This window comes from Gigantopelta aegis, chromosome 9, assembly GCF_016097555.1.
Source record: "Gigantopelta aegis isolate Gae_Host chromosome 9, Gae_host_genome, whole genome shotgun sequence".
NCBI lineage: Eukaryota > Metazoa > Mollusca > Gastropoda > Neomphalida > Peltospiridae > Gigantopelta > Gigantopelta aegis.
The window spans coordinates 77,701,811-77,717,022 of record NC_054707.1 but is presented as its reverse complement, the minus strand read 5'-3'; the positions used below and the strand labels follow the sequence as shown (position 1 = coordinate 77,717,022).

The window sequence follows — 15,212 nt, the reverse complement described above, 5'->3', positions numbered from 1 at the left end:
ATAAAGTGAATGAATGAATGAATGAATGAATGAATGAAAGACAAAGTGAATGTATGGATTGAAAGACAAAGTGTCTAATGAAGTGAATGAAAATTATTTTGAGGAGTGCAATTTTTACCTCCTTTACATTTTGAGGAGTGTAATGTTTCATTCACCAGGCTTTACATACAAAGAGTATATTTGGGGGGGGGGGGGGGGTCGGGTCACTGACCTAGTGTGTATTAAAATGAAGCTAGTTATGTACTCTAGGAGATAGATTTTTAAATCCTAGTCAAATGTTAAGTTCAATTAAAACATTAAAAAAAAAAAATCTTTGTTTCTTTCTTTAATGTCTCAAAATTATTTGTGTAAAGTATATGCAATCTAAGCTCCTAAATGATTCTGATGTACTTTTCATCATGCAAAATTGATGAACACTCATACTCATAGGGGTTCTACAATTAATCACTGTACACAATATTCATGGTTCAATGCACTGTTTTTTACTGTGTGGCACATCAGGGTTTCAATGGCTTGCATTCTGTTGAGAATCCTGATGCTGCAGAAAGACATGTGACATGCTAGCATGGGCAACCCCAGACTCAAGATGCTATCATGGTAACAAAGAAAAAGTTTATTGGTCTTTTAATAAAGCCTGCATCGACATATACTATATGTAGATGCAGGCTTAGTTTTTAAAAACGACAAACTGTAATATGCTGTATGCTTGGAAATATTTCAGCCATCCTGTGACAGAAGCACCTCAGGGAAACAGAGATTCGGAAGAGTACAGCTATCCAAAGAATTTGCCACGCATTAATGAAATACAAGACAGAAAATATCACCTAGAGATATGATCCAATACTTGAACAGACACCACTCAGAATATTCTTTAATTTTGGCTACAAATGTATCAGATGTGACAGTAAACCAGTCTCCAATTCTGCCTTAATTCAGCAAAATCTAAAAGAAGCTTTTTCAGTTGCCGTTCAATTCTTCTTGATCGACAGTCATCACTAACCAAATCAGGAACTTTACACTGACAGATCTCAGACTCTACAGAGTGGATGGAAACACCAGGCTTTAAAGAACTAATTAATGTTCTGGAATCCAAGTATGAGATAGGAACTATACAAGTCACCTATAGAGATTTAATTGCATAGTCAATAAGATAAATATTTGTAAAACGTCATCATTTAGTACTGTATCATTTAGGTCATATTGTTGGTTGTACTAAACCAAATAAAATCCCATAGATGACAATGTCATTGGTATCATATGTGGTTAAAAACACTACTATATGGAAAATATCAACCAAATGTTTATCTATAAATATGAAAAAAAGAAAGAAATGTTTTATTTAATGACGCACTCAACACATTTTATTTACGGTTATATGGCGTCAGACATATGGTTAAGGACCACACAGATTTTGAGAGGAAACCCGCTGTCGCCACTTCATGAGCTACTCTTTCCAATTAGCAGCAAGGGATCTTTTATTTGTGCTTCCCACAGGCAGGATAGCACAAACCATGGCCTTTGTTGAACCAGTTATGGATCACTGGTTGGTGCAAGTGGTTTACACCTACTCATTGAGCCTTGTGGAGCACTCACTCAGGGTTTGGAATCGGTATTTGGATTAAAAATCCCATGCCTCGACTGGGATCCGAACCCAGTACCTACCAGCCTGTTGACCGATGGCCTAACCACGATGCCACCGAGGCTGGTCTATAAATATGAATGCTACAATCCTTCCTGTAAAGTATTAACTGAAGAAAGTGGAACCTTCCTTGGCTCATTTTCAATATAATCAGATGTTTTTACAACACCTCTAGTTTCGCACAAAATTTAGTACTTAGTTTTACAGGTACTGTCCTTTAGTTTTTAGTGACCATTAAAATTAAAGTTTCTTGCCTTTAAAATAGTTATTAAAACGTATGTGTATGGTACTTATAGAAAGTATTGTGAATAAAATGAACCATTGACAAACAATCAAATCTAAAAAAGACAAAATTAATGAATTGTCCTATTCTTAATCTTCTGGATACTGCAGGCCCAATGTTACACAAGTCGACACACAGTATCATCATACAGTGCATTCACCAATTCGTATTTCCCATCAGTTTGCGCATGTGACTAATTGGAAATAATGAAACTAAAGGAGATAGCTTTGATTGAGACTAAAAATGGCTGTTTTACTTCTTTACAGTTTTTCTGTTAGAAATACCAAGAAATTATGGTTTTCAGTTAGTAGTTTTTGCTTGACAGTGGCAGAATGTGGCAGAATGTGACGATCATTTTGAGGAACTGATAGCTGATTGTGAAAGCTAATTTTATAATAAATTTGACGATTTTACCAATGAAAATCGGGAAATATTGTGATATAATCAATGTTAGTTTTAAAAAAAAACCCAACAAATTGTGGTCAGTAAAACAGAGATTCTCCACAAATATGCACAAGTAAACACAACTATAAATATTTTGCATAATTTTAAACAGCATTAACTATGCTAAAATATCATTAAAATGAGAAAAAGCAAGGTAACTGTTCAGCATTTCACATCAAATTCCAGAGAAAATTATTTTTTATTTCTAACTTATTCATACTTACCTAGTGCTAGCACAACAATTATGCATGCAGTGGCAGTTATGATGCAGGGTCATATAGCATAGTTGTTGTGCTAGCACAGGAAGTTGAATAAGATTAATACAAAAAGTGTGCATTGTTCATGGCAGGAAAGTGGGTATACATACATATTTTATAGATCCCCCCTCCCCCAAAAGTAAAATATTTTATATACACCTAATTCTATGGATTTAAATTGATCAAAGAACCATGAACATGCCTGACAAACATTTTACTAGTAAGCTAGATCCTATCAAAGCAATTACTACTCAAGAGTTTGTAAAAAAGAAAGAAAAAAAATGCCAAATTAAAAACATGCATAAAGTACACAAAGCGCAAGTGCTGGCATATCCTTAAAGGCTTAATAATTAGAAAATGGCTGCCAATGAAGCAGTCCTTGTAATAATTGTTTCCTGTGCACTTATTTCAACACTCAAGGTATAAAGTATATTGCACCAATATGCATGTATTAGGTCAAGCTAAGAACATGATAAACTGTCATTTTCAAAGTTCTTTACTGCATCAGTTTAAAACAAAAAATGAATGAATCGACATGCAGGTGGCCAAATACAGACAAAAACACATGAATAATTGGATCAATAAATTGATGGATGGATGGATGGATGGATGGATGGATGGAAGTATGGAAGGATGGATGGATGGATGGATGGATGGATGGATGGATGGATGGATGGATGGATGGATGGATGGATGGATGGATGGATGAATGGATGAATGGATGGATAGATGGATGGAAGGATGGATGGATGGATCGATGGAAGGATGGATGGATGGATGGATGGATGGACATAAGGACTGATAAGCAGATGGGTGGATATATGAATGGATAGATCTATGAACAAATGAGTAGACTAACAATTAAAAACCCTCAATATGACACAACGTTAACAAGGTCACAACAAAGCACATATGGTTTGGTTACACAACAGGTTCATGCTAAATTCCAGATTTAATATTATGGCTGCCTGCCTTTGTTTGATCTGACATACTAGCATGTCCCAACTATAACTGTCTTTAAGCTTTGTTTGTCTGTCTGGTGTCCGTGGGTCACAGGTTTCTTCAGCCTCTATCATACATTGATACATTTGCAAATTCCTGTGAGTCACAATGTAAATTCATATCCGAAAATATTTAAATAAATAAATGAATGAGACTGAATGTCGTTTGTCATTGCTGGAATGTTGTATTTTATGGCACTGTACTATGACCTTTAACAAATTCTTTCTTTTTCTAACTCATTTGTTTTGGGTTGTTTTTTTGTTTTTTTGTTTGGTTTTGTCTAGGTTGTTTTTTTTGCTTTTTTAAAGCTCACTTTGAGTTTTTGTCCTTTGTTTTTATGACATATTTGTTTTACAAACTTTAAAACATTTAATATGATATGATTATGCATATATAAAACATCAGAACACAACCATGCTTCCCTGACTCGACACTGTTTACATCTACTCTTTTTTTTCTCCAAATTAATTATCTTAATGTAGTCACCAAACAGCCATTGATATTATTCATGCTGAAATGTAATTAAAACAGTCATTGATCACTGGTGTAGGAAGTGGGGGTGGGGGTGGGGGGTGCACTGTGGCCTGTAGTTTATAAACAGCTTGACCAGGGGACTAAATAATATAAGGAGTCTGACCCAGGGTTTCTAGAATATGGTAGCCCAACACCCGTGACGAGTGTTTTTCATGGTAGAGATAGTAAAAAACCCAGAAGAAAAACAGAAAAAAACCAAGAAAAAAAACCCCTCCAAAATATCCCCAATCCCCAGCAGAAACATTGACTTTTTATTCATCAATATCTAATAATCATCAATATATACCATCTGAAAATTAATCTAATTACCAATTTAATTTTATTCACATCTGAGCTAAACAGACAAGAAACGATTTCTAATAAATAATGTAGCCATGCAAACAGAAACTAGTCAATTAAGTACACCAAATTAGTTTCCATTGTTGAATAATGTTAACATTTTGTAGTAAAACTGATCTAAACAATCAATCTTCTTGGGCAGTACATACAAAAAGTGTGGTTCCTTATATTTTATTTACTTGCAAAACGTAGGATATACCTTGGCATTTGAGATAATTAAATAATGTGAATTTTTATTATTATTATTATTATTATTATTATTATTATTATTATTATTTTTAAAAAAGAAAGGAAAAAGGTGTATATTAGTAAACCCAGTTTTGCAGACTGTAACAATTTGCATGTTTTAAATAGTACACTAAATAATATATATATTCAGTTATTTGAAATAGTTAATGTTATTTATACTTGTAAATAAACATATTACAAATTACATTAAAACTTATTAATACTGATTATAAAGTGCTTTGGACATATTGGGGGGGGGGGGGTTTACTTTCTAGTATTTTTGGTACAAATTTATAGAATATACAGAAGTAGGGCTAGTAGATTTTTAACCATGGCTAGTGGATTTTGAAAATCACTGATTCCATAGTGGATTTTTAGAAATTCACAGATTCCATGGTTAGTGGATTTTTAGAAAATCACTGATTCCATGGCTAGTGGATTTTTAGAAAATCACTGATTCCATGGCTAGTGGATTTTTAGAAAATCACTGATTCCATGGCTAGTGGATTTTTAGACCATTCTAGAAGCCCTGCTGACCACATTAATGAGCAGAGTTGTTGTAAGCTAACCATAAGACTATTCAAATGGACAATCAAAATTCAAGGCATGACAATCATTCCTCAATTCACCAAACATGAATAGAAGTTTATTTTTTCAAATATATATCATAAGATTTTTTTATATAGAATAAATTCAACAACCATATCATCTGTTTAATTATTTTGGTAATGTTTTGTTACAGTATATGTTATATTTTGTGCAGAGAAAAAAACTTAAATTAAGTTTTAATCATCAAGCAATATTTTTTTTAATATGATAACAGATTATTTAAATGTATGCTTAGCCTTAAATAAATAATGTCACCTACCTTCAACGTTATACCAATTAAGTCAACACATTATCTGTCTTCAATCACACAAAACAAACAAACAAGTCAAACTGTTAAGCAGCTTAAATAGAAATTATTTCCGGAAATTTCAGGTATGTGACCTATAACTTGCTGAAACAAGAGATTCATTCATAGTCTGTATGGTGATGTTTTGTATCCCAGTGTTATGAACTACCTCAATAGTGTAATCGGTATATACATCTTTGTTAATGAATTGTTGTGTGTAATAAATAATAATAGTAAGCAGTTTGTCATGATAAATCAGTAACAGCCATAATATACAATTTTGTATGTAATTTTATTGATGTCAACACCCCCCACCCCCACCCCCCACCCCCATCCCAAACAAAAAACAAACAAACCCTACACAAGTAATAAATTTATGATTGAATCTGTTTGTACTGGAATGGTAATTTTTCTTTTATTCATGCAATGTGAAAATACCAGACAATGCTCATTAATATTTTGCACCGAATTCTAAGGATTTCCTTTTAGCCAAAAACTGGGAGTTGTTCACAAATTATGAGATATGAACATTTTCACAAGCAAACAAATTACATACTGGTAGAGAAGGCTGTTATAGGCTTTTTAACAAAACATTATATTGTTTATATAACACTTTTAGAAGAGTGGAAGGTGTAACCAAACAAATTACATACTGGTAGAGAAGGCTGTTATAGGCTTTTTAACAAAACATTATATTGTTTATATAACACTTTTAGAAGAGTGGAAGGTGTAACCAAACAAATTACATACTGGTAGAGAAGGCTGTTATAGGCTTTTTAACAAAACATTATATTGTTTATATAACACTTTTAGAAGAGTGGAAGGTGTAACCAAACAAATTACATACTGGTAGAGAAGGCTGTTATAGGCTTTTTAACAAAACATTATATTGTTTATATAACACTTTTAGAAGAGTGGAAGGTGTAACCAAACAAATTACATACTGGTAGAGAAGGCTGTTATAGGCTTTTTAACAAAACATTATATTGTTTATATAACACTTTTAGAAGATTGGAAGGTGTAACCAAACAAATTACATACTGGTAGAGAAGGCTGTTATAGGCTTTTTAACAAAACATTATATTGTTTATATAACACTTTTAGAAGAGTGGAAGGTGTAACCAAACAAATTACATACTGGTAGAGAAGGCTGTTATAGGCTTTTTAACAAAACATTATATTGTTTATATAACACTTTTAGAAGAGTGGAAGGTGTAACCAAACAAATTACATACTGGTAGAGAAGGCTGTTATAGGCTTTTTAACAAAACATTATATTGTTTATATAACACTTTTAGAAGAGTGGAAGGTGTAACCAAACAAATTACATACTGGTAGAGAAGGCTGTTATAGGCTTTTTAACAAAACATTATATTGTTTATATAACACTTTTAGAAGAGTGGAAGGTGTAACCAAACAAATTACATACTGGTAGAGAAGGCTGTTATAGGCTTTTTAACAAAACATTATATTGTTTATATAACACTTTTAGAAGAGTGGAAGGTGTAACCAAACAAATTACATACTGGTAGAGAAGGCTGTTATAGGCTTTTTAACAAAACATTATATTGTTTATATAACACTTTTAGAAGAGTGGAAGGTGTAACCAAACAAATTACATACTGGTAGAGAAGGCTGTTATAGGCTTTTTAACAAAACATTATATTGTTTATATAACACTTTTAGAAGATTGGAAGGTGTAACCAAACAAATTACATACTGGTAGAGAAGGCTGTTATAGGCTTTTTAACAAAACATTATATTGTTTATATAACACTTTTAGAAGAGTGGAAGGTGTAACCAAACAAATTACATACTGGTAGAGAAGGCTGTTATAGGCTTTTTAACAAAACATTATATTGTTTATATAACACTTTTAGAAGAGTGGAAGGTGTAACCAAACAAATTACATACTGGTAGAGAAGGCTGTTATAGGCTTTTTAACAAAACATTATATTGTTTATATAACACTTTTAGAAGATTGGAAGGTGTAACCAAACAAATTACATACTGGTAGAGAAGGCTGTTATAGGCTTTTTAACAAAACATTATATTGTTTATATAACACTTTTAGAAGAGTGGAAGGTGTAACCAAACAAAAAACAACTGAAAAATAGTACACTTTGTACACTAGTGATAATGCTGATTTGGTCAGGTCAGGTCAGGTCAAAGGGCTTAACATGCACATTCAGAACAAGCTGTTACAGCGCACGCTTGTCATGGGCACATGTGTCAACTTTCACCGGCTCTTCCGTTCAGGATAGGAAGGGGTTTGGGGTGGGTGGGAGGAGGGACCGCCCACACTGGCATGTGCAAGAGTGCACCAGCAGCGCGACCAGGGTCGGTAGCAGGTGATGCTGATCTTTGTGAGTGGCCCTTACATCAGTTATAAATCAGAGTACTTACACTTGAGGAGGCATCCATCCTGTGGAAGCTCCGAGTAGAACGACACATGTCGATGAATGACACCTGAAATATAAACAATACAACTGTCATTCATTTTCCATTGTATTAGCATCGATAAATGACACCTGAAATATAAACAATACAACTGTTAATCATTCTCCATTGTATTAGCATCGATAAATGACACCTGAAATATAAACAATACAACTGTTAATCATTCTCCATTGTATTAGCATCGATAAATGACACCTGAAATATAAACAATACAACTGTTAATCATTCTCTATTGTATTAGCATCAATAAGTAGAACACATGTCTATGAATGACGTCAAATTTATACAAAATACAAGTTACAACTATTAATCAGTTTGCCATTTTAATTGTTTTTAATAGTATCAATGGTGCAATGAATACAATAACCAAGGCCCATAGGTACTAGGCTCAAATCTCATTCTGACACAGATGTAGATTTACCTATAGGGAACATTTTGTTTTCAAAATCTTGAAAAATTGAAAATTTATTAGCAAATACTGTTTAATGTTTTAAAATTGTGTTGGATATCTCTGAAACTTGTGTAGCGAATCAGTAGACAGGTTATGATCATAAAGAATTATCCCAATGGACACAAAATGTCAATGATCCCGTTCTATACAAAAATCTTCTTGTAGGTCTAAAATTTAAAATATCATCTTCTCCGTGTTCATTCTCATGTATTTTCAAGCTAGTATCATATCTAATTAAAGATCCCTGATACTTTTACAACAATGTACAGAATTTTTAGATGAAACTTATTTTTTCCTGCTTTTTCCTACTGTTTTTACACACTCAATCAAGAAGATTTCAAAAAATAAATATTTCATAGTATAACAATCCAAACCAAAAGATGTTTTTAAGACAAACACTACACAAAACTCTAATAGCAACGAGTCATTTTTAAAATTCAAGCACACATGGGCACACATCTCATCTATTGGGGCTATCTATTATATGTCCTGAAGTCATGCTAATAAAAGTTTTAGAGTCTAGACTCATTCCCTATTGACGTCACACACATGTAATTTGTATGGCATTGCCATGGCGTTAAGTCTCAGACTCTATTAGTCTTGAGTCTAGACTCTATAAGTTCTGTAATCACTGGGCCAGGATAGAGGCTAGTCATCAGTGGTCTGTAAAAAAGTCAATGCAGTGGTTTTACACCTCCCCACTGTGTCGTGTACATACTAACTATAGGCTCACTCCAGGCTACAGCCAGTACTGAGGGATTAACCACTGTGTTAAGCCACTAGAAAGAATTTATATTAGCATGCACAACTACGGTATAATGATGGTTTTAGCTATACACACTATACTCAAAATTATTACAGCTAGCCTACACAAATATTCCAACATTGTTTCAAAGGCACTGAAGATAGTTAATATTAGGCAATGTAAAATATTTTTGACTATTATAGATTATTTAAATATTAAATTACACATTATTTATTTAACCGGCCTCGGTGGCATCGTGGTTAGGCCATCGGTCTACAGGCTGGTAGGTACTGGGTTCATATCCCAGTCGAGGCATGGGATTTTTAATCCAGATACCGACTCCAAACCCTGAGTGATGCATCATTTGACAATATATGTTGAAAAAGCATGCGTGCGCAGGCATGCATACACACAGGGTTTCTGTTAGAAGGTAAGGAGGGTAAAATTATGTACTCTAACATCTTTGATTTTAAAAGATAGATGATAGTAAGAGAACTGCTGTTTAACATTTGTCAAAGCATATAAAAATCAGTGTCCTATTCAGAACATTTCAAGCCCATAACCACCTAGTTGAGGCACTTATGGTCTATTTAATTTTTATTAGGTACTCTCAAATTATTTTCTGGCAGAAAGACTGGATGGGGTGGGTTAGATTAACCCCGCAACCCATAATACCTAAGGTCTGTGCTCTACCTTCAAGCTACATTCAGCCCCAGAGTGCAAATCAGATTCCCATTTAAAAGAGGACCATGAGTAGTTGATGCATCACTGATGGAGTCCTGGATGGAGACAGGGCAAGAAATCTAACCTATGAGCTAAAACATCCCGGGTGGATATCCAATTAGCAAGCTACATTCCATTATTTAAAAAATACACCACAAGAGACTTGAATCCAAATGAGTGCATCACTCTAAACCATGATATACAGTAACACATTCATGTGAAGTGACAGGCCAGACATTCTTGCAGCTCTGTGTTTGTGCATGTTAAAAGGAAGATGCTAGAATGGATTTGTGAAAACAGACATGGATGGGCCAAAAACTGTTGCCAGGTCCAAGCAACACTGTCTATCCTTCAACACGGCGATGTCAAGTCACGTGTTCTATTTATCTCAGATAGCTGCAGGATATTTTCAGGAATGCAGATGTGAATACAGTCTGTAAATAAAATTTTACTAATTCCCTTCTTTGAAGATTTATTTTTTTATGTTTTTGCCTTATGGATATAGATGCACCAAAAAAAGTTTTACTTACTGTCTATATTTTTTTTTAGTAATGGAAATGAGAATTTTAAACCATGATATGATTACAAATCATACACATCTTTTACTATGCAAGGAATTACAAATCTTCAAGTCACAGGTTTTTCTTCACAATTCAGGAACATTTTCATCACACACCAGATCAACAAGGCCAAATAATTTAATTTTAATAATAATGAATGAATGAATGGATGAATCTTTAACGACACCCCAGCACGAAAAATAATTTTTTTCCAAACACGTGACTAAACAGTTTGAAAACGAAGACACTTTCCTCTTTAATGGATGGCATTACATTTTTGTTTACTCTTTAATTGGTCATGCAAAATGAAATATGTTTTCTAAATTTGTTTGCATACCCGATAGGAGGACTATGCAAATTTTTAAATCAATTTGGTCCTTACAAGTTTATCAAAAGACTAAAATTCTTATGTACATATAGTTCTTCCAAGAGGTATAAAGATATTGTAAAAGTTTTAAGCATCATTAAGTAAAAATTGTTTAACACCACTAGGGCACATTGGGACTATTAGTGTCAAACATTCAGTAATTCTGACAGTCTTCAAAGGAAAACAACTACAATTCTTCCACTGGCATCAAGGGAGAAAACAAGAATGTGTTATACATAACATTATTTGAATGTTTTCAGTATGTACAACAGCAAGGTATTTCTTATATGCACTTTCTCAGTCCAGACAGCACATATCAGTCTTTAATATACCACTAGGAAGGGGGAAAACCCCAATCAGAGAAATGGTCCACTGAGGGTGACTTGATCCTTTGACCCAAACACCTCAGGTGAGTTAAATCCTGATCCTATGTCATCATGAACTATCAAGATGTTTTGAGGACTTCAAGTATTGTATAGTTCAATGCATGTCAGGTTAATCAATGCTATGTAAGGCTTTGGGCTATTTGCACAATTCTAAGATTTAGCCAGGCCCAAAAGTATTGCCACATGTACATGTAGATCCTAAGACATTGTCACATCAAAGATACATGTAGCTGCTAGGTCTTAAGGTGATAAATGTTCACATGGTGATGTTTTGTTGTTGTGGCATTGCTTGGTCTCAAGGTGTTGCAAGATGATATAGTGTGAATCCAGGTTTTGAGAAATATGTATCTACAAATCAACATGACAAATCATTCCCGTGTCTTTGGGGCGGGACATAGCCCAGTGGTAAAGCACTCAGTCGATGCGCGGTCGGTCTGTGATCGATCCCCGTCAGTGGGCCCATTGGAATATTTCTCGTTTCAGCCAGTGCACCACGAGTGGTATATCAAAGGCTGTGGTATGTACTACCCTGTCTGAGGGATGGTGCATATAAAAGATCCCTTGCTGCTAATTGAAAAGAGTAGCCCATGAAGTGGCAACAGCGGGTTTCCTCTCTCAAAATCTGTGTGGTCCTTAATCATATGTCTGATGCCATATAACCGTAACTAAAATGTGTTGAGTGTGTCGTTAAATAAAACATTTCTTTCTTTCTTTCCTGTGTCTTTACAAGATCAACCAGGGTCTATGGAAAATAGTCATAATATGACTATCATGACTGTTGAAATCAATGCAGAATGTGCATATCAACTACCAGTAAATTATGTTTAACAAATCACACATATGACATTGAACCTGACACCAAAAATATCAAACAGCTAAAGGTTGCACACCACTGTTTTCCATTACATGCTTCTCAGAATATATTCCTTAAAAAAACAGGACACTATCAACAAGGCTAAAGACTGCTATTTTTAATAAGTACAAAATCAATATAGCTGCCACAAGACATTTGAGTTATTTACCCTCTGTTACTGTTTTGTAAGTGGCAGCATACCACAGGCACAATTGTTTTTATTTAGTAATAAAAATAACAAGTCACTCCAATCCAATGGGTTATATAAATATTACAGAGGTCAGTTTTGTTGTAATCATCAAAGAAAGATTTGAATAGGCATTTTAGTATTTTATTTTCTTTATTTTTAAGGAAGACTATATATATATATATATTAAGCTGCTATATTAAGTAACGAATCAAGGACTGGTGGTGTCGTGCCAAAAACATTAACCACAGGTAGGATTTGTTGAATATTTCACACCACTATTTTTTATTATTACATTTTTTTAAATTTAGTTTTTTAATTCATAGATACATCTTTTATACATGTTAATTTTTTATGTCCATGTTGTACACATTAATCTTTAACACTATCACAAAGGACTCAAAATTCTCAATTGTGAACAAAACCCCACAGATTAAAACGAAAAACCAAAACAAGCCGAAACTCACTGGACTGTCAAGTTCACAATGTCCTTGAAATTAGGAAAATTGGACCGAAAACAAAAATGGCCAAAATGTGTCAACTTTCTGTTTGTGATAGGATTACATGGGCTAACTCTTTTCTTGAGCAAGTACTAAATCTTTAATATTGACTAGAACAAGATTACCACAATGATGTCAAGCCACAATTCTTTCCTCGGCACAATCCCCACTGACAAGATGAAACAAGCCTGGCTTGTCCCCGACAGAAAACGCTGCCAAACATTATCGACATACATCAAGGCAGAAAAGCCTAATACTTTGCAGGAAGGTTCTAATTTCCTACCTTGGCAGGTGGGTGGTATGTGGCATGAACAAGTGACTTGTTAATGAACTTGAGGTCAAGGTTATCAAATATTTAACGTAATGATATGATCATGTTATGTGAAATGGTCTGGAAACAAAATAATAAAGGAAGGAACACAAATGGAGGTTTAATGATCCACCCACAGCTAACAGCTAGCTCTTTTAAATGTTAGAAGGTTTACCCGTAGTTAAACACAAATGGAGGTTTAATGATCCACCCACAGCTAACAGCTAGCTCTTTTAAATGTTAGGTTTACCCGTAGTTAAACACAAATGGAGGTTTAATGATCCACCCACAGCTAACAGCTAGCTCTTTTAAATGTTAGAAGGTTTACCCGTAGTTAAACACAAATGGAGGTTTAATGATCCACCCACAGCTAACAGCTAGCTCTTTTAAATGTTAGAAGGTTTACCCGTAGTTAAACACAAATGGAGGTTTAATGATCCACCCACAGCTAACAGCTAGCTCTTTTAAATGTTAGAAGGTTTACCCGTAGTTAAACACAAATGGAGGTTTAATATCCACCCACAGCTAACAGCTAGCTCTTTTAAATGTTAGAAGGTTTACCCGTAGTTAAACACAAATGGAGGTTTAATGATCCACCCACAGCTAACAGCTAGCTCTTTTAAATGTTAGAAGGTTTACCCGTAGTTAAACACAAATGGAGGTTTAATGATCCACCCACAGCTAACAGCTAGCTCTTTTAAATGTTAGAAGGTTTACCCGTAGTTAAACACAAATGGAGGTTTAATGATCCACCCACAGCTAACAGCTAGCTCTTTTAAATGTTAGAAGGTTTACCCGTAGTTAAACACAAATGGAGGTTTAATGATCCACCCACAGCTAACAGCTAGCTCTTTTAAATGTTACAAGTTTTACCCGTTGTTAAAGACAAATGGAGGTTTAATGATCCACCTACAGCTAACAGCTAGCTCTTTTAAATGTTACAAGTTTTACTCGTAGTTTTAAACACAAATGGAGGTTTAATGATCCACCTACAGCTAACAGCTAGCTCTTTTAAATGTTACAAGTTTTACCCGTAGTTAAACACAAATGTTTTTAGACCTAGCAGGGGAAAAAGAAATTCACCTGTTAAAACAAGCAAACATTGCACATAATTTTTTTGAAGAAAGATGTCTATATGATTATCTTGTCAGCTATTTAGCTCAGGATTCTGTTATATATTGCTCTAAAAATCCATCTAGAATGAATGAATGAATGAATGAATGAATGTTTAATGACACCCCAGCACAAAAATACACATCGGCTATTGGGTGTCACAAATAGTAAGTAAAAGGTCCTAATTTTTCACAAACTGTATCAAACCTTCACCTCAGCCTGTGTTATTTTTTGTTTCCAGTGGACCAAAATATTTTACTCAGCAGGACATATTTCTTTTGACCCGCTATCTTAAAAACCAATAACAGCATGCCACATTTTGCTTCCTATTTTGAGCCCTACACTACTGTAATGCACATAGATTTATTTATGTATCTCATACCCTGGTACCGGTGCATTGATTATGTAAATATGTCACAGCTTTGTCAACACACTCCTTTGATGACTTGAATACATATACATTTTGAAATGATTTTATCAGGCTAGGTCATTTCAATTTATGATGGAGCATATTTTTTTTTTCTTTATGCTCTAGTTAAAACAATGTTGACAAATGGTGCAAAAAAAAAAAAAAAAAAAAAAATGGTTTAAAAAATATGCAGCCATTAGCTAACAGCAATCAGTCTAATCATGCTTTAACACATACTGCCAAAAACAGACCCCATTTCTGCAGGGGATCGGTTAACAATGCTTTGAAAAATTACCCTGGTTAATCATGGCTTAAACAGTCTGTTGTCATCCAGGGTCATGTTTCAAAATATTACAAATATTTACAAAAACCTACAGTATTGATGTTCAAGTAAATTAACTACAAATGAATGTCAGCCAGATTCACAAGAACTGGCAACATTAAATGTTGAAAACTAATGATATAGGACAAAATATTTGACCATTTTGGGAGTCATGAGAAGAAAAATATTTTAGTCTTATTAAATG

At 34.1% G+C, this 15,212-nt stretch overlaps 1 protein-coding gene across 1 annotated transcript in view; it reads right to left on the bottom strand.

Annotated features, from left to right (window-relative positions):
* The window catches only part of LOC121380433 (rho family-interacting cell polarization regulator 2-like), a 171,852-nt gene that overhangs the window by 113,198 nt on the left and 43,442 nt on the right, over positions 1 to 15,212 (bottom strand). Inside the window, exon 3 of the mRNA XM_041509247.1 lies at positions 8,028 to 8,090. The gene's annotated coding sequence lies outside the window, so the exon portion shown is untranslated. The remainder of the gene's footprint in view (positions 1 to 8,027; positions 8,091 to 15,212) is intronic.